The sequence below is a fragment of the Asterias rubens genome, chromosome 4 (assembly GCF_902459465.1).
Source record: "Asterias rubens chromosome 4, eAstRub1.3, whole genome shotgun sequence".
Taxonomy (NCBI): domain Eukaryota; kingdom Metazoa; phylum Echinodermata; class Asteroidea; order Forcipulatida; family Asteriidae; genus Asterias; species Asterias rubens.
The window spans coordinates 10,852,392-10,870,702 of record NC_047065.1 but is presented as its reverse complement, the minus strand read 5'-3'; the positions used below and the strand labels follow the sequence as shown (position 1 = coordinate 10,870,702).

General features: G+C 44.4%; 1 long non-coding RNA gene across 2 annotated transcripts; it reads right to left on the bottom strand.

Annotated features, from left to right (window-relative positions):
• Window positions 1-474: 474 nt before the first annotated feature.
• LOC117289565 lies at window positions 475-11,142 on the bottom strand. 2 transcript variants are annotated; one of them, XR_004518959.1, is made up of 3 exons: window positions 11,102-11,142; window positions 1,256-1,385; window positions 475-988 (listed from the first exon to the last, which is right to left on the bottom strand). It is a non-coding gene; the product is annotated as an uncharacterized LOC117289565 (long non-coding RNA). The 2 variants fall into 2 exon arrangements; XR_004518958.1 differs by lacking the exon at window positions 11,102-11,142 and adding an exon at window positions 3,826-3,866.
• Between the last annotated feature and the right edge of the window lie 7,169 nt (window positions 11,143-18,311).

Below are 18,311 nucleotides of genomic sequence, written 5' to 3'. Positions count from 1 at the left end.
TTAAATGAGTACTCTTAAACAACCTCCATATTCACACAACACAATGTCATGACCTTTCACATTAAAAGCTTTATTAAGAGTTACCAACAAAACAACATGGTGGCCACCATGTAAGCTACCCCAGAACAAATACCATGTAAACAATTAAACTAATAAATAATTGAAAGACAAATTAAGTAGTAACAATACAAAACTTAATGTCTAATAAACACTTAAACACACTCCTTAAAAGAAATTGTGCTCTTTTTATTTGTTATGAATTTACTACAAATAAACTTGTGTTGTTTCGTATTTTGTAATGAGCAAACTGCATTACAAATTAACTTAACTTGTTTCACGGTTGTAATGCGGTACTTCATTACGCACATGAAACGTTTACATACTTGCAATAAGGTACTTCATTGCAAGCATGTTATAATTACATGATTGTAATGAAGTACCTCATTACAAACATGCAGTTTTTGTATGTGAATACATGAACTTGTATAGTACCTCGATACAAGTTTAACATGTATTCTGTCTACATACTTGTAATGAAGTACCTCATTTCAAGTATGTTGACAATAATTCGAAAAGCACATATACTTCCAAGAATGAATTAAACAGGCCAACGAAATGTGAAATCTTCACAAATCTTTTTGTGTGTTATTTTAAGTGACATAATATCTAGCCTATGTGGCTTCATACTGCAGAAGGAAGGCCTCTTCATCACCATTCCACCTTGATCTTTCTTGTGCTTGTTGCATCCGAGTGACGCTTGTAAATTCTCTGATGTCATCCATCTATCGCCAACTTGGTCTGTCTCTTCGTCTCTTCGTCTCATTCGTGTTCTTGGGGTTCATTCTGTTGACAATGTGTCCATCTGTTGTCATGACGCCTTAGATGAGGTGGTGATGATGTTGTATGCTATGCTAATTTTTAATGGTACTGCATAAGGTTGCTAAGCATCTTGATGTGTCCAACTCAAAGTTGTTCGACTGTGTTAGTCCTGTAATATGATCAAAAAAAGAAAGAAAATACAGTTAGATTGCGACTTGGATTTAATGATCGAAGATTTGTGCATAATAGTAACAATAATGGCTTTTTATAAAGCATGCATATCCCTCACTCAATGACGCTCCTGGCGCTTTAACATGCAGTATTCGTGCAAGGTAAATGGGACTAACTTTAATTATGAGACCCAAGAAATGTCTATTTTATGCACTTCAATGGATTTCTAAACTTTCAACTCAAGCTTAACTAAAAGACATGTTACCTTCAAATTCCATTTGGGACCCTGGTATGTAGCTGCCTCAAGCCATGATGTATCTCTCTCTCTGTACTGTGATGTCACATCTTCATGGTCCATGTTGACGGGATGGCTGGAAAGCAGTCGTCACAATCATCTGAAAGAAAATTACAATGTACTACATCAGTACAAACCATATAAAGACATAGATCATCAGGGGCAAATTTCATAGAGCTGCTTATAGGCACAAAAAGGATCCAAGCATAAAATAATAGAGAACTGTTTTAGCAATATTTTCTGCCTAAAAAACAGCTCAATAAAATTGGTCCCAGATGATCATCACAGGACTACTGCTTAAAAGAAAAAAAATGCTTAAACTGACATAAAACTCCTCATAGATCCACAAAAAAAAACTTGGCTAGGACAAGCACTTTTAAAGGCATGTATCGAAGGAAAGGAACATTGTAGGGGATGGGACCTCCAACACCATTTGGGGGTCTAAACCAACATGTTTTCTAAGAGGGACCAAGTGTTAAACCGAGACCCCTTGAATTAACAAGATCATTTTCTAGCCATCTACCAATGTTTGATGTGCTTCAATCACATGGGATGATGTCCTCTAGGCAGGCACCCTCTGGGATGTGGCTTGTAGTCAGGCACCCTCTGGGATGTGGCTTGTAGTCAGGCACCCTCTGGGATGTGGCTTGTAGTCAGGCACCCTCTGGGATGTGGCTTGTAGTCAGGCACCCTCTGGGATGTGGCTTGTAGTCAGGCACCCTCTGGGATGTGGCTTGTAGTCAGGCACCCTCTGGGATGTGGCTCGTAGTCAGGCACCCTCTGGGATGTGGCTTGTAGTCAGGCACCCTCTGGGTTGTGGCTTGTAGTCAGGCACCCTCTGGGATGTGGCTTGTAGTCAGGCACCCTCTGGGATGTGGCTGTAGTCAGGCACCCTCTGGGATGTGGCTTGTAGTCATGCACCCTCTGGGATGAGGCTTGTAGTCAGGCAGATGGTTCCAGTTCACCGTCGCTGTAGAAAATAAAAGACAAACATAAACAGTGAGAAAAGTGCACTTCGAAACAGAGTTATTCATGTTAAGTTTATGACTGTCAGGTGTACAAAAATGGTGTGCGTGGTTGTTATATGACGTGTTAACAATGACGGATGGTGTAGAGTTAGAGATTAAGATGTCACATGCAATGCAAGCATGCTGGGATATGAGCTTAGTAGATTTAGGTTAGTGTGCAACGCTGCGCAAGCAGTAACTGGGTAGGACGTACAAGTTTGGTTAGTATAGCAGAGTTATAAATAAATTAGTGATGGTAAGGATGTGGCTTGTAGTCAGGCACCCTCTGGGATGTGGCTTGTAGTCAGGCACCCTCTGGGATGTGGCTTGTAGTCAGGCACCCTCTGGAATGTGGCTTGTAGTCAGGCTGTAAAGCAGTCGTCACAATCATCTGAAAGAAAATTACAATGTACTACATCAGTACAAACCATATAAAGACATAGATCATCAGGGGCAAATTTCATAGAGCTGCTTATAGGCACAAAAAGATCCGAGCATAAAATAATAGAGAACTGTTTTAGCAATATTTCCTGCCTAAACAGCTCAATAAAATTGGTCCCAGATGATCATCACAGGACTACTGCTTAAAAGAAAAAAAATGCTTAAACTGACATAAAACTCTTCATAGATCCACAAAAAAAACTTGGCGAGCACAAGCACTTTTAAAGGCATTTATCGAAGGAAAGGAACCTTGTAGGGGATGGGACTTCCAACACCATTTGGGGATCTAAACCAAAATTTTTTCTAAGAGGGACCAAGTGTTAAACCGAGACCCGTTGAATTAACAAGATCATTTTCTAGCCATCTACCTATGTTTGATGTGCTTCAATCACATGGGATGATGTCCTCTAGGCAGGCACCCTCTGGGATGTGGCTTGTAGTCAGGCACCCTCTGGGATGTGGCTTGTAGTCAGGCACCCTCTGGGATGTGGCTTGTAGTCAGGCACCCTCTGGGTTGTGGCTTGTAGTCACGCACCCTCTGGGATGTGGCTTGTAGTCAGGCACCCTCTGGGACGTGGCTCGTAGTCAGGCACCCTCTGGGATGTGGCTTGTAGTCAGGCACCCTCTGGGATGTGGCTTGTAGTCAGGCTGGAAAGCAGTCGTTACAATCATCTGAAAGAAAATTACAATGTACTACATCAGTACAAACCATATAAAGACATAGATCATCAGGGGCACATTTCATAGAGCTGCTTATAGGCACAAAAAGGATCCAAGCATAAAATAATAGAGAACTGTTTTAGCAATATTTCCTGCCTAAACAGCTCAATAAAATTGGTCCCAGATGATCATCACAGGACTACTGCTTAAAAGAAAAAAAATGCTTAAACTGACATAAAACTCTTCATAGATCCACAAAAAAAAACTTGGCGAGCACAAGCACTTTTAAAGGCATTTATCGAAGGAAAGGAACCTTGTAGGGGATGGGGCTTCCAACACCATTTGGGGATCTAAACCAAAATGTTTTCTAAGAGGTACCAAGTGTTAAACCGAGACCCCTTGAATTAACAAGATCATTTTCTAGCCATCTACCAATGTTTGATGTGCTTCAATCACATGGGATGATGTCCTCTAGGCAGGCACCCTCTGGGATGTGGCTTGTAGTCAGGCACCCTCTGGGATGTGGCTTGTAGTCAGTCACCCTCTGGGATGTGGCTTGTAGTCAGGCACCCTCTGGGATGTGGCTTGTAGTCAGGCACCCTCTGGTATGTGGCTCGTAGTCAGGCACCCTCTGGGATGTGGCTCGTAGTCAGGCACCCTCTGGGATGTGGCTTGTAGTCAGGCAGATGGTTCTAGTTCACCGTCGCCGTAGAAAATAAAAGACAAACATAAACAGTGAGAAAAGTGCACTTCGAAACAGAGTTATTCATGTTAAGTTTATGACTGTCAGGTGTACAAAAATGGTGTGCGTGGTTGTTATATGACGTGTTGACAATGACGGATGGTGTAGAGTTAGAGATTAAGATGTCACATGCAATGCAAGCATGCTGGGATATGAGCTTAGTAGATTTAGGTTAGTGTGCAACGCTGCGCAAGCAGTAACTGGGTAGGACGTACAAGTTTGGTTAGTATAGCAGAGTTATAAATAAATTAGTGATGGTAAGGATGTGGCTTGTAGTAAGGCGCGCGGTCCATTTAGGGCCGGTTCGGCAATCATCCACGATTGCCGCAAACGATTATTTTACAGAGGGTCAATCGGCTGAGTTTCGGGACGCAATCGTTTCCAGAGATTATAGAAAGACTTACTGAGGTGAAACACAAAAGAGTTGGCACTTGACTGTGGTTTACAACTAACAAAAGAGTTCGCCTACACCAGGCTATCATGACACTTCCACCGCTAATCCCTCGCTAATCCCAACTAATCCTCCACGGCCAGGAGTACTGGTAACAATGGTTTGGTTTTGGCTAGGTGTGTGTACGTCCAGGTAGTAGCTTTTTCTTAGCATCATGAGTGAACATATTTTTGGGGGCAAAACACGGCTTTTAACACATTCAAAAAAAAGATTTAACATGATGCGTCTTTGTAATAAAAAGTGATTCAACTGTTCATTTATAATTTCACAGATTTGTAATATTTATGTTTCAGATTTTCACCAAAATCGGACTCCAAATTTATTTATACTTTTCCAGGAAACAAATTTATATTAAAGCACGAGATTGTCTGATCAACCTTGTCTGATCAACCTTAAACATAGAGAGTTTTATCTTAAACTTACAAACGGGAAGGGTATAAACAAAATGTTCTGATAATAAGATCTGTTAATTTATTCCAATTAAGCGTAAAACAAATAAGTACACACACATACATTAGGTATTTTTTTATTGCAGTCTTTTTATTAATGCAATTGTTTTTCTTCTTCAATGCCAACAGTATGTTTAAAATTAAAATAATTCAAAATTAAACCTTCTGACGAGGACGTACTGATTACAATCCTATTTGCAGATCACACCCAAATTCAACAACCTGGTCATACGTTTATTAAAAAGATACACATTAGTTGGGAAACATTCTTAGTTGGTCAGAACCAACCAAAAATTGAGTTCGTCTCGAACGCTCAAATCGAGTATACATGTACATGATGTACCCATGTGAGGTACATTGACGTTGCCAGCGCTAGGCTAAGCAAATACATGACAAAAAGAGGTAAAGTAGAATGTGAGGTTATACTTCATCGTTTTTCACGATTAAAAAAAGTATGTGTGGTATCTTTTGACGAGCATTTTAGAAATGGAAAAAACACAGCGCAAAAATAACGCGTTAGAACATTTTAGTTTTTAAATTCATATTCATAGTCCACAACCGAACAGTCAAAGCTATAATCCCAACACAATGGACAGTAATCCTATTATAGCCCCTTTGTTCGGACTCCGGACGACTAGACAAGCTCAGCGCACTGAAGCGTTTGAAGAACCTATCCCCCAATCGTCTCACAACCGCTGCTGAATCGTTTGCTACTGTAATCGTTTGACAATCGTGGATGATTGCCGAACCGGCCCTAAATGGACCGCGCGCCTAAGGCACCCTCTGGGATGTGGCTTGTAGTCAGGCACCAAAGCAGTCGTCACAATCATCTGAAAAAAAATTACAATGTACTACATCAGTACAAACCATATAAAGACATAGATCATCAGGGGCAAATTTCATAGAGCTGTTCATAGGCACAAAATGATCCGAGCATAAAATAATAGAGAACTGTTTTAGCAATATTTCCTGCCTAAACAGCTCAATAAAATTGGTCCCAGATGATCATCACTGGACTACTGCTTAAACCAAAAAAAATGCTTAAACTGACATAAAACTCTTCATAGATCCACAAAAAAAACTTGGCTAGCACAAGCACTTTTAAAGGCATTTATCGAAGGAAAGGAACCTTGTAGGGGATGGGACTTCCAACACCATTTGGGGATCTAAACCAACATGTTTTCTAAGAGGGACCAAGTGTTAAACCGAGACCCCTTGAATTAACAAGATCATTTTCTAGCCATCTACCAATGTTTGATGTGCTTCAATCACATGGGATGATATCCTCTAGGCAGGCACCCTCTGGGATGTGGCTTGTAGTCAGGCACCCTCTGGGATGTGGCTTGTAGTCAGGCACCCTCTGGGATGTGGCTTGTAGTCAGACACCCTCTGGGATGTGGCTTGTAGTCAGGCACCCTCTGGGATGTGGCTTGTAGTCAGGCACCCTCTGGGTTGTGGCTTGTAGTCAGGCACCCTCTGGGATGTGGCTTGTAGTCAGGCACCCTCTGGGATGTGGCGCGTAGTCAGGCACCCTCTGGGATGTGGCTTGTAGTCAGGCACTCTCTGGGATGCGGCTTGTAGTCAGTCAGATGGTTCCAGTTCACCGTCGCCGTAGAAAATAAAAGGCAAACATAAACAGTGAGAAAAGTGCACTTCGAAACAGAGTTATTCATGTTAAGTTTATGACTGTCAGGTGTACAAAAATGGAGTGCGTGGTTGGTATATGACGTGTAAACAATGACGGATGGTGTAGGGTTAGAGATTAAGATGTCACATGCAATGCAAGCATGCTGGGATATGAGCTTAGTAGATTTAGGTTAGTGTGCAACGCTGCGCAAGCAGTAACTGGGTAGGACGTGCAAGTTTGGTTAGTATAGCAGAGTTATAAATAAATTAGTGATGTTAAGGATGTGGCTTGTAGTCAGGCACCCTCTGGGATGTGGCTTGTAGTCAGGCACCCTCTGGGATGTGGCTTGTAGTCAGGCACCCTCTGAGATGTAGCTTGTAGTCAGGCTCCCTCTGGGATGTGGCTTGTAGGCAGGAACCCTCGGGGATGTGGCTTGTAGTCAGGCACCCTCTGGGATGTGGCTTGTAGTCAGGCTTGAAAGCAGTCGTCACAACCATCTGAAAGAAAATTACAATGTACTACATCAGTACAAACCATATAAAGACATAGATCATCAGGGGCAAATTTCATAGAGCTGCTTATAGGTGCAAAAAGGATCCAAGCATAAAATAATATAGAACTGTTTTAGCAATATTTTCTGCCTAAAAAGGTCAATAAAATTGGTCCCAGATGATCATCACAGGACTACTGCTTAAACCAAAAAAAATGCTTAAACTGACATAAAACTCTTCAAAGATCCACAAAAAAAAACTTGGCCAGGACAAGCACTTTTAAAGGCATTTATCGAAGGAAAGGAACCTTGTAGGGGATGGGACTTCCAACACCATTTGGGGGTCTAAACCAAGATGTTTTCTAAGAGGGACCAAGTGTTAAACCGAGACCCCTTGAATTAACAAGATCATTTTCTAGCCATCTACCAATGATTGATGTGCTTCAATCACATGGGATGATGTCCTCTAGGCAGGCACCCTCTGGGATGTGGCTTGTAGTCAGGCACCCTCTGGGATGTGGCTTGTAGTCAGGCACCCTCTGGGATGTGGCTTGTAGTCAGGCACCCTCTGGGTTGTGGCTTGTAGTCAGGCACCCTCTGGGATGTGGCTCGTAGTCAGGCACCCTCTGGGATGTGGCTTGTAGTCAGGCACCCTCTGGGATGTGGCTTGTAGTCAGGCACCCTCTGGGATGTGGCTTGTAGTCAGGCTGGAAAGCAGTCGTCACAATCATCTGAAAGAAAATTACAATGTACTACATCAGTACAAACCATATCAAGACACAGATCATCAGGGGCAAATTTCATAGAGCTGGTTATAGGCACAAAAAGGATCCAAGCATAAAATAATAGAGAACTGTTTTAGCAATATTTCCTGCCTTAACAGCTCAATAAAATTGGTCCCAGATGATCATCACAGGACTACTGCTTAAAAGAAAGAAAATGCTTAAACTGACATAAAACTCTTCATAGATCCACAAAAAAAAACTTGGCTAGGACAAGCACTTTTAAAGGCATTCATCGAAGGAAAGGAACTTTGTAGGGGATGGGACTTCCAACACCATTTGGGGATCTAAACCAACATGTTTTCTAAGAGGGACAAAGTGTTAAACCGAGACCCCTTGAATTAACAAGATCATTTTCTAGCCATCTACCAATGTTTGATGTGCTTCAATCACATGGGATGATGTCCTCTAGTCAGGCACCCTCTGGGATGTGGCTTGTAGTCAGGAACCCTCTGGGATGTGGCTTGTAGTCAGGCACCCTCTGGGTTGTGGCTTGTAGTCAGGCACCCTCTGGGATGTGGCTTGTAGTCAGGCACCCTATGGGATGTGGCTTGTAGTCAGGCACCCTCTGGGTTGTGGCTTGTAGTCAGGCACCCTCTGGGATGTGGCTTGTAGTCAGGCACCCTCTGGGATGTGGCTCGTAGTCAGGCACCCTCTGGGATGTGGCTTGTAGTCATGCACCCTCTGGGATGAGGCTTGTAGTCAGGCAGATGGTTCCAGTTCACCGACGCCGTAGAAAATAAAACACAAACATAAACAGTGAGAAAAGTGCACTTCGAAACAGAGTTATTCATGTTAAGTTTATGACTGTCAGGTGTACAAAAATGGTGTGCGTGGTTGTTATATGACGTGTTAACAATGACGGATGGTGTAGAGTGAGAGATTAAGATGTCACATGCAATGCAAGCATGCTGGGATATGAGCTTAGTAGATTTAGGTTAGTGTGCAACGCTGCGCAAGCAGTAACTGGGTAGGACGTACAAGTTTGGTTAGTATAGCAGAGTTATAAATAAATTAGTGATGGTAAGGATGTGGCTTGTAGTCAGGCACCCTCAGGGATGTGGCTTGTAGTCAGGCACCCTCTGGGATGTGGCTTGTAGTCAGGCACCCTCTGGAAGGTGGCTTGTAGTCAGGCTGTAAAGCAGTCGTCACAATCATCTGATGAAAAAATTACAATGTACTACATCAGTACAAACCATATAAAGACATAGATCATCAGGGGCAAATTTCATAGAGCTGCTTATAGGCACAAAAAGATCCGAGCATAAAATAATAGAGAACTGTTTTAGCAATATTTCCTGCCTAAACAGCTCAATAAAATTGGTCCCAGATGATCATCACAGGACTACTGCTTAAAACAAAAAAAATGCTTAAACTGACATAAAACTCTTCATAGATCCACAAAAAAAACTTGGCTAGCACAAGCACTTTTAAAGGCATTTATCGAAGGAAAGGAACCTTGTAGGGGATGGGACTTCCAACACCATTTGGGGATCTAAACCAAGATGTTTTCTAAGAGGGACCAAGTGTTAAACCGAGACCCCTTGAATTAACAAGATCATTTTCTAGCCATCTACCAATGTTTGATGTGCTTCAATCACATGGGATGATGTCCTCTAGGCAGGCACCCTCTGGGATGTGGCTTGTAGTCAGGCACCCTCTGGGATGTGGCTTGTAGTCAGGCACCCTCTGGGATGTGGCTTGTAGTCAGACACCCTCTGGGATGTGGCTTGTAGTCAGGCACCCTCTGGGATGTGGCTCGTTGTCAGGCACCCTCTGGGATGTGGCTTGTAGTCAGGCACCCTCTGGGATGTGGCTTGTAGTCAGGCACCCTCTGGGATGTGGCTTGTAGTCAGGCTGGAAAGCAGTCGTCACAATCATCTGAAAGAAAATTACAATGTACTACATCAGTACAAACCATATAAAGACATAGATCATCAGGGGCAAATTTCATAGAGCTGCTTATAGGCACAAAAAGATCCGAGCATAAAATAATAGAGAACTGTTTTAGCAATATTTCCTGCCTAAACAGCTCAATTAAATTGGTCCCAGATGATCATCACAGGACTACTGCTTAAAAGAAAAAAAATGCTTAAACTGACATAAATCTCTTCATAGATCCACAAAAAAAAACTTGGCTAGCACAAGCACTTTTAAAGGCATTTATCGAAGGAAAGGAACTTTGTAGGGGATGGGACTTCCAACACCATTTGGGGATCTAAACCAACATGTTTTCTAAGAGGGACAAAGTGTTAAACCGAGACCCCTTGAATTAACAAGATCATTTTCTAGCCATCTACCAATGTTTGATGTGCTTCAATCACATGGGATGATGTCCTCTAGTCAGGCACCCTCTGGGATGTGGCTTGTAGTCAGGAACCCTCTGGGATGTGGCTTGTAGTCAGGCACCCTCTGGGTTGTGGCTTGTAGTCAGGCACCCTCTGGGATGTGGCTTGTAGTCAGGCACCCTCTGGGATGTGGCTTGTAGTCAGGCACCCTCTGGGTTGTGGCTTGTAGTCAGGCACCCTCTGGGATGTGGCTTGTGGTCAGGCACCCTCTGGGATGTGGCTTGTAGTCAGACACCCTCTGGGATGTGGCTTGTAGTCAGGCACCCTCTGGGATGTGGCTCGTTGTCAGGCACCCTCTGGGATGTGGCTTGTAGTCAGGCACCCTCTGGGATGTGGCTTGTAGTCAGGCACCCTCTGGGATGTGGCTTGTAGTCAGGCTGGAAAGCAGTCGTCACAATCATCTGAAAGAAAATTACAATGTACTACATCAGTACAAACCATATCAAGACATAGATCATCAGGGGCAAATTTCATAGAGCTGCTTATAGGCACAAAAAGGATCCAAGCATAAAATAATAGAGAACTGTTTTAGCAATATTTCCTGCCTAACAGCTCAATAAAATTGGTCCCAGATGATCATCACAGGACTACTGCTTAAAAGAAAAAAAATGCTTAAACTGACATAAAACTCTTCATAGATCCACAAAAAAAACTTGGCTAGGACAAGCACTTTTAAAGGCATTTATCGAAGGAAAGGAACCTTGTAGGGGATGGGACTTCCAACACCATTTGGGGATCTAAACCAACATGTTTTCTAAGAGGGACCAAGTGTTAAACCGAGACCCCTTGAATTAACAAGATCATTTTCTAGCCATCTACCAGTGTTTGATGTGCTTCAATCACATGGGATGATGTCCTCTAGTCAGGCACCCTCTGGGATGTGGCTTGTAGTCAGGAACCCTCTGGGGTGTGGCTTGTAGTCAGGCACCCTCTGGGTTGTGGCTTGTAGTCAGGCACCCTCTGGGATGTGGCTTGTAGTCAGGCACCCTCTGGGATGTGGCTTGTAGTCAGGCACCCTCTGGGTTGTGGCGTGTAGTCAGGCACCTTCTGGGATGTGGCTTGTAGTCAGGCACCCTCTGGGATGTGGCTCGTAGTCAGGCACCCTCTGGGATGTGGCTTGTAGTCATGCACCCTCTGGGATGAGGCTTGTAGTCAGGCATATGGTTCCAGTTCACCGTCGCCGTAGCAAATAAAAGACAAACATAAACAGTGAGAAAAGTGCACTTCGAAACAGAGTTATTCATGTTAAGTTTATGACTGTCAGGTGTACAAAAATGGTGGGGTGGTTGTTATATGACGTGTTAACAATGACGGATGATGTAGAGTTAGAGATTAAGATGTCACATGCAATGCAAGCATGCTGGGATATGAGCTTAGTAGATTTAGGTTAGTGTGCAAGCAGTAACTGGGTAGGACATACAAGTTTGGTTAGTATAGCAGAGTTACAAATAAATTAGTGATGGTAAGGATGTGGCTTGTAGTCAGGCACCCTCTGGGATGTGGCTTGTAGTCAGGCACCCTCTGGAATGTGGCTTGTAGTCAGGCACCCTCTGGAATGTGGCTTGTAGTCAGGCTTGAAAGCAGTCGTCACAACCATCTGAAAGAAAATTACAATGTACTACATCAGTACAAACCATATAAAGACATAGATCATCAGGGGCAAATTTCATAGAGCTGCTTATAGGCACAAAAAGGATCCAAGCATAAAATAATAGAGAACTGTTTTAGCAATATTTTCTGCCTAAAAAGGTCAATAAAATTGGTCCCAGATGATCATCACAGGACTACTGCTTAAAACAAAAAAAATGCTTAAACTGACATAAAACTCTTCATAGATCCACAAAAAAAAACTTGGCTAGGACAAGCACTTTTAAAGGCATTTATCGAAGGAAAGGAACCTTGTAGGGGATGGGACTTCCAACACCATTTGGGGGTCTAAACCAAGATGTTTTCTAAGAGGGACCAAGTGTTAAACCGAGACCCCTTGAATTAACAAGATCATTTTCTAGCCATCTACCAATGATTGATGTGCTTCAATCACATGGGATGATGTCCTCTAGGCAGGCACCCTCTGGGATGTGGCTTGTAGTCAGGCACCCTCTGGGATGTGGCTTGTAGTAAGGCACCCTCTGGGATGTGGCTTGTAGTCAGGCACCCTCTGGGTTGTGGCTTGTAGTCAGGCACCCTCTGGGATGTGGCTCGCAGTCAGGCACCCTCTGGGATGTGGCTTGTAGTCAGGCACCCTCTGGGATGTGGCTTGTAGTCAGGCACCCTCTGGGATGTGGCTTGTAGTCAGGCACCCTCTGGGTTGTGGCTTGTAGTCAGGCACCCTCTGGGATGTGGCTCGTAGTCAGGCACCCTCTGGGATGTGGCTTGTAGTCAGGCACCCTCTGGGATGTGGCTTATAGTCAGGCTGGAAAGCAGTCGTCACAATCATCTGAAAAAAATTACAATGTACTACATCAGTACAAACCATATAAAGACATAGATCATCAGGGGCAAATTTCATAGAGCTGCTTATAGGCACAAAAAGGATCCAAGCATAAAATAATAGAGAACTGTTTTAGGAATATTTCCTGCCTAACCAGCTCAATAAAATTGGTCCCAGATGATCATCACAGGACTACTGCTTAAAAGAAAAAAAATGCTTAAACTGACATAAAACTCTTCATAGATCCACAAAAAAAACTTGGCTACGACAAGCACTTTTAAAGGCATTTATCGAAGGAAAGGAACCTTGTAGGGGATGGGACTTCCAACACCATTTGGGGATCTAAACCAACATGTTTTCTAAGAGGGACCAAGTGTTAAACCGAGAACCCTTGAATTAACAAGTTAATTTTCTAGCCATCTACCAATGTTTGATGTGCTTCAATCACATGGGATGATGTCCTCTAGTCAGGCACCCTCTGGGATGTGGCTTGTAGTCAGGCTCCCTCTTGGATGTGGCTTGTAGTCAGGCACCCTCTGGGATGTGGCTTGTCGTCAGGCACCCTCTGGGATGTGGCTTGTAGTCAGGCACCCTCTGGGTTGTGGCTTGTAGTCAGGCACCCTCTGGGATGTGGCTTGTAGTAAGGCACCCTCTGGGATGTGGCTCGTAGTCAGGCACCCTCTGGGATGTGGCTTGTAGTCAGGCACCCTCTGGGATGTGGCTTGTAGTCAGTCACCCTCTGGGATGTGGCTTGTAGTCAGGCACCCTCTGGGATGTGGCTTGTAGTCAGGCACCCTCTGGGTTGTGGCTTGTAGTAAGGCACCCTCTGGGATGTGGCTCGTAGTCAGGCACCCTCTGGGATGTGGCTCGTAGTCAGGCACCCTCTGGGATGTGGCTTGTAGTCATGCACCCTCTGGGATGAGGCTTGTAGTCAGGCATATGGTTCCAGTTCACCGTCGCCGTAGCAAATAAAAGACAAACATAAACAGTGAGAAAAGTGCACTTCGAAACAGAGTTATTCATGTTAAGTTTATGACTGTCAGGTGTACAAAAATGGTGGGGTGGTTGTTATATGACGTGTTAACAATGACGGATGGTGTAGAGTTAGAGATTAAGATGTCACATGCAATGCAAGCATGCTGGGATATGAGCTTAGTAGATTTAGGTTAGTGTGCAAGCAGTAACTGGGTAGGACATACAAGTTTGGTTAGTATAGCAGAGTTACAAATAAATTAGTGATGGTAAGGATGTGGCTTGTAGTCAGGCACCCTCTGGGATGTGGCTTGTAGTCAGGCACCCTCTGGAATGTGGCTTGTAGTCAGGCACCCTCTGGAATGTGGCTTGTAGTCAGGCTTGAAAGCAGTCGTCACAACCATCTGAAAGAAAATTACAATGTACTACATCAGTACAAACCATATAAAGACATAGATCATCAGGGGCAAATTTCATAGAGCTGCTTATAGGCACAAAAAGGATCCAAGCATAAAATAATAGAGAACTGTTTTAGCAATATTTTCTGCCTAAAAAGGTCAATAAAATTGGTCCCAGATGATCATCACAGGACTACTGCTTAAAACAAAAAAAATGCTTAAACTGACATAAAACTCTTCATAGATCCACAAAAAAAAACTTGGCTAGGACAAGCACTTTTAAAGGTATTTATCGAAGGAAAGGAACCTTGTAGGGGATGGGACTTCCAACACCATTTGGGGGTCTAAACCAAGATGTTTTCTATGAGGGACCAAGTGTTAAACCGAGACCCCTTGAATTAACAAGATCATTTTCTAGCCATCTACCAATGATTGATGTGCTTCAATCACATGGGATGATGTCCTCTAGGCAGGCACCCTCTGGGATGTGGCTTGTAGTCAGGCACCCTCTGGGATGTGGCTTGTAGTAAGGCACCCTCTGGGATGTGGCTTGTAGTCAGGCACCCTCTGGGTTGTGGCTTGTAGTCAGGCACCCTCTGGGATGTGGCTCGCAGTCAGGCACCCTCTGGGATGTGGCTTGTAGTCAGGCACCCTCTGGGATGTGGCTTGTAGTCAGGCACCCTCTGGGATGTGGCTTGTAGTCAGGCACCCTCTGGGTTGTGGCTTGTAGTCAGGCACCCTCTGGGATGTGGCTCGTAGTCAGGCACCCTCTGGGATGTGGCTTGTAGTCAGGCACCCTCTGGGATGTGGCTTGTAGTCAGGCTGGAAAGCAGTCGTCACAATCATCTGAAAAAAATTACAATGTACTACATCAGTACAAACCATATAAAGACATAGATCATCAGGGGCAAATTTCATAGAGCTGCTTATAGGCACAAAAAGGATCCAAGCATAAAATAATAGAGAACTGTTTTAGGAATATTTCCTGCCTAACCAGCTCAATAAAATTGGTCCCAGATGATCATCACAGGACTACTGCTTAAAAGAAAAAAAATGCTTAAACTGACATAAAACTCTTCATAGATCCACAAAAAAAACTTGGCTACGACAAGCACTTTTAAAGGCATTTATCGAAGGAAAGGAACCTTGTAGGGGATGGGACTTCCAACACCATTTGGGGATCTAAACCAACATGTTTTCTAAGAGGGACCAAGTGTTAAACCGAGAACCCTTGAATTAACAAGTTAATTTTCTAGCCATCTACCAATGTTTGATGTGCTTCAATCACATGGGATGATGTCCTCTAGTCAGGCACCCTCTGGGATGTGGCTTGTAGTCAGGCTCCCTCTTGGATGTGGCTTGTAGTCAGGCACCCTCTGGGATGTGGCTTGTCGTCAGGCACCCTCTGGGAAGTGGCTTGTAGTCAGGCACCCTCTGGGTTGTGGCTTGTAGTCAGGCACCCTCTGGGATGTGGCTTGTAGTAAGGCACCCTCTGGGATGTGGCTCGTAGTCAGGCACCCTCTGGGATGTGGCTTGTAGTCAGGCACCCTCTGGGATGTGGCTTGTAGTCAGTCACCCTCTGGGATGTGGCTTGTAGTCAGGCACCCTCTGGGATGTGGCTTGTAGTCAGGCACCCTCTGGGTTGTGGCTTGTAGTCAGGCACCCTCTGGGATGTGGCTTGTAGTCAGGCACCCTCTGGGATGTGGCTCGTAGTCAGGCTCCCTCTGGGATGTGGCTTGTAGTCAGGCACCCTCTGGAATGTGGCTTGTAGTCAGGCTGGAAAGCAGTCGTCACAATCATCTGAAAGAAAATTACAATGTACTACATCAGTACAAACCATATAAAGACATAGATCATCAGGGGCAAATTTCATAGAGCTGCTTATAGGCATACAAAGGATCCAAGCATAAAATAATAGAGAACTGTTTTAGCAATATTTCCTGCCTAAACAGCTCAATAAAATTGGTCCCAGATGATCATCACAGGACTACTGCTTAAAACAAAAAAAATGCTTAAACTGACATAAAACTCTTCATAGATCCACAAAAAAAACTTGGCTAGCACAAGCACTTTTAAAGGCATTTATCGAAGGAAAGGAACCTTGTAGGGGATGGGACTTCCAACACCATTTGGGGATCTAAACCAAGATGTTTTCTAAGAGGGACCAAGTGTTAAACCGAGACCCCTTGAATTAACAAGATCATTTTCTAGCCATCTACCAATGTTTGATGTGCTTCAATCACATGGGATGATGTCCTCTAGGCAGGCACCCTCTGGGATGTGGCTTGTAGTCAGGCACCCTCTGGGATGTGGCTTGTAGTCAGACACCCTCTGGGATGTGGCTTGTAGTCAGGCACCCTCTGGGATGTGGCTCGTTGTCAGGCACCCTCTGGGATGTGGCTTGTAGTCAGGCACCCTCTGGGATGTGGCTTGTAGTCAGGCACCCTCTGGGATGTGGCTTGTAGTCAGGCTGGAAAGCAGTCGTCACAATCATCTGAAAGAAAATTACAATGTACTACATCAGTACAAACCATATCAAGACATAGACCATCAGGGGCAAATTTCATAGAGCTGCTTATAGGCACAAAAAAGATCCAAGCATAAAATAATAGAGAACTGTTTTAGCAATATTTCCTGCCTTAACAGCTTAATAAAATTGGTCCCAGATGATCATCACAGGACTACTGCTTAAAAGAAAAAAAATGCTTAAACTTACATAAAACTCTTCATAGATCCACAAAAAAAACTTGGCTAGGACAAGCACTTTTAAAGGCATTTATCGAAGGAAAGGAACCTTGTAGGGGATGGGACTTCCAACACCATTTGGGGATCTAAACCAACATGTTTTCTAAGAGGGACCAAGTGTTAAACCGAGACCCCTTGAATTAACAAGATCATTTTCTAGCAATCTACCAGTGTTTGATGTGCTTCAATCACATGGGATGATGTCCTCTAGTCAGGCACCCTCTGGGATGTGGCTTGTAGTCAGGAACCCTCTGGGTGTGGCTTGTAGTCAGGCACCCTCTGGGTTGTGGCTTGTAGTCAGGCACCCTCTGGGATGTGGCTTGTAGTCAGGCACCCTCTGGGATGTGGCTTGTAGTCAGGCACCCTCTGGGTTGTGGCTTGTAGTCAGGCACCTTCTGGGATGTGGCTTGTAGTCAGGCACCCTCTGGGATGTGGCTTGTAGTCAGGCACCCTCTGGGATGTGGCTCGTAGTCAGGCACCCTCTGGGATGTGGCTTGTAGTCAGGCACCCTCTGGGATGTGGCTTGTAGTCAGTCACCCTCTGGGATGTGGCTTGTAGTCAGGCACCCTCTGGGATGTGGCTTGTAGTCAGGCACCCTCTGGGTTGTGGCTTGTAGTCAGGCACCCTCTGGGATGTGGCTTGTAGTCAGGCACCCTCTGGGATGTGGCTTGTAGTCAGGCTCCCTCTTGGATGTGGCTTGTAGTCAGGCACCCTCTGGGATGTGGCTTGTCGTCAGGCACCCTCTGGGAAGTGGCTTGTAGTCAGGCACCCTCTGGGTTGTGGCTTGTAGTCAGGCACCCTCTGGGATGTGGCTTGTAGTAAGGCACCCTCTGGGATGTGGCTCGTAGTCAGGCACCCTCTGGGATGTGGCTTGTAGTCAGGCACCCTCTGGGATGTGGCTTGTAGTCAGTCACCCTCTGGGATGTGGCTTGTAGTCAGGCACCCTCTGGGATGTGGCTTGTAGTCAGGCACCCTCTGGGTTGTGGCTTGTAGTCAGGCACCCTCTGGGATGTGGCTTGTAGTCAGGCACCCTCTGGGATGTGGCTCGTAGTCAGGCACCCTCTGGGATGTGGCTTGTAGTCAGGCACCCTCTGGAATGTGGCTTGTAGTCAGGCTGGAAAGCAGTCGTCACAATCATCTGAAAGAAAATTACAATGTACTACATCAGTACAAACCATATAAAGACATAGATCATCAGGGGCAAATTTCATAGAGCTGCTTATAGGCATACAAAGGATCCAAGCATAAAATAATAGAGAACTGTTTTAGCAATATTTCCTGCCTAAACAGCTCAATAAAATTGGTCCCAGATGATCATCACAGGACTACTGCTTAAAACAAAAAAAATGCTTAAACTGACATAAAACTCTTCATAGATCCACAAAAAAAACTTGGCTAGCACAAGCACTTTTAAAGGCATTTATCGAAGGAAAGGAACCTTGTAGGGGATGGGACTTCCAACACCATTTGGGGATCTAAACCA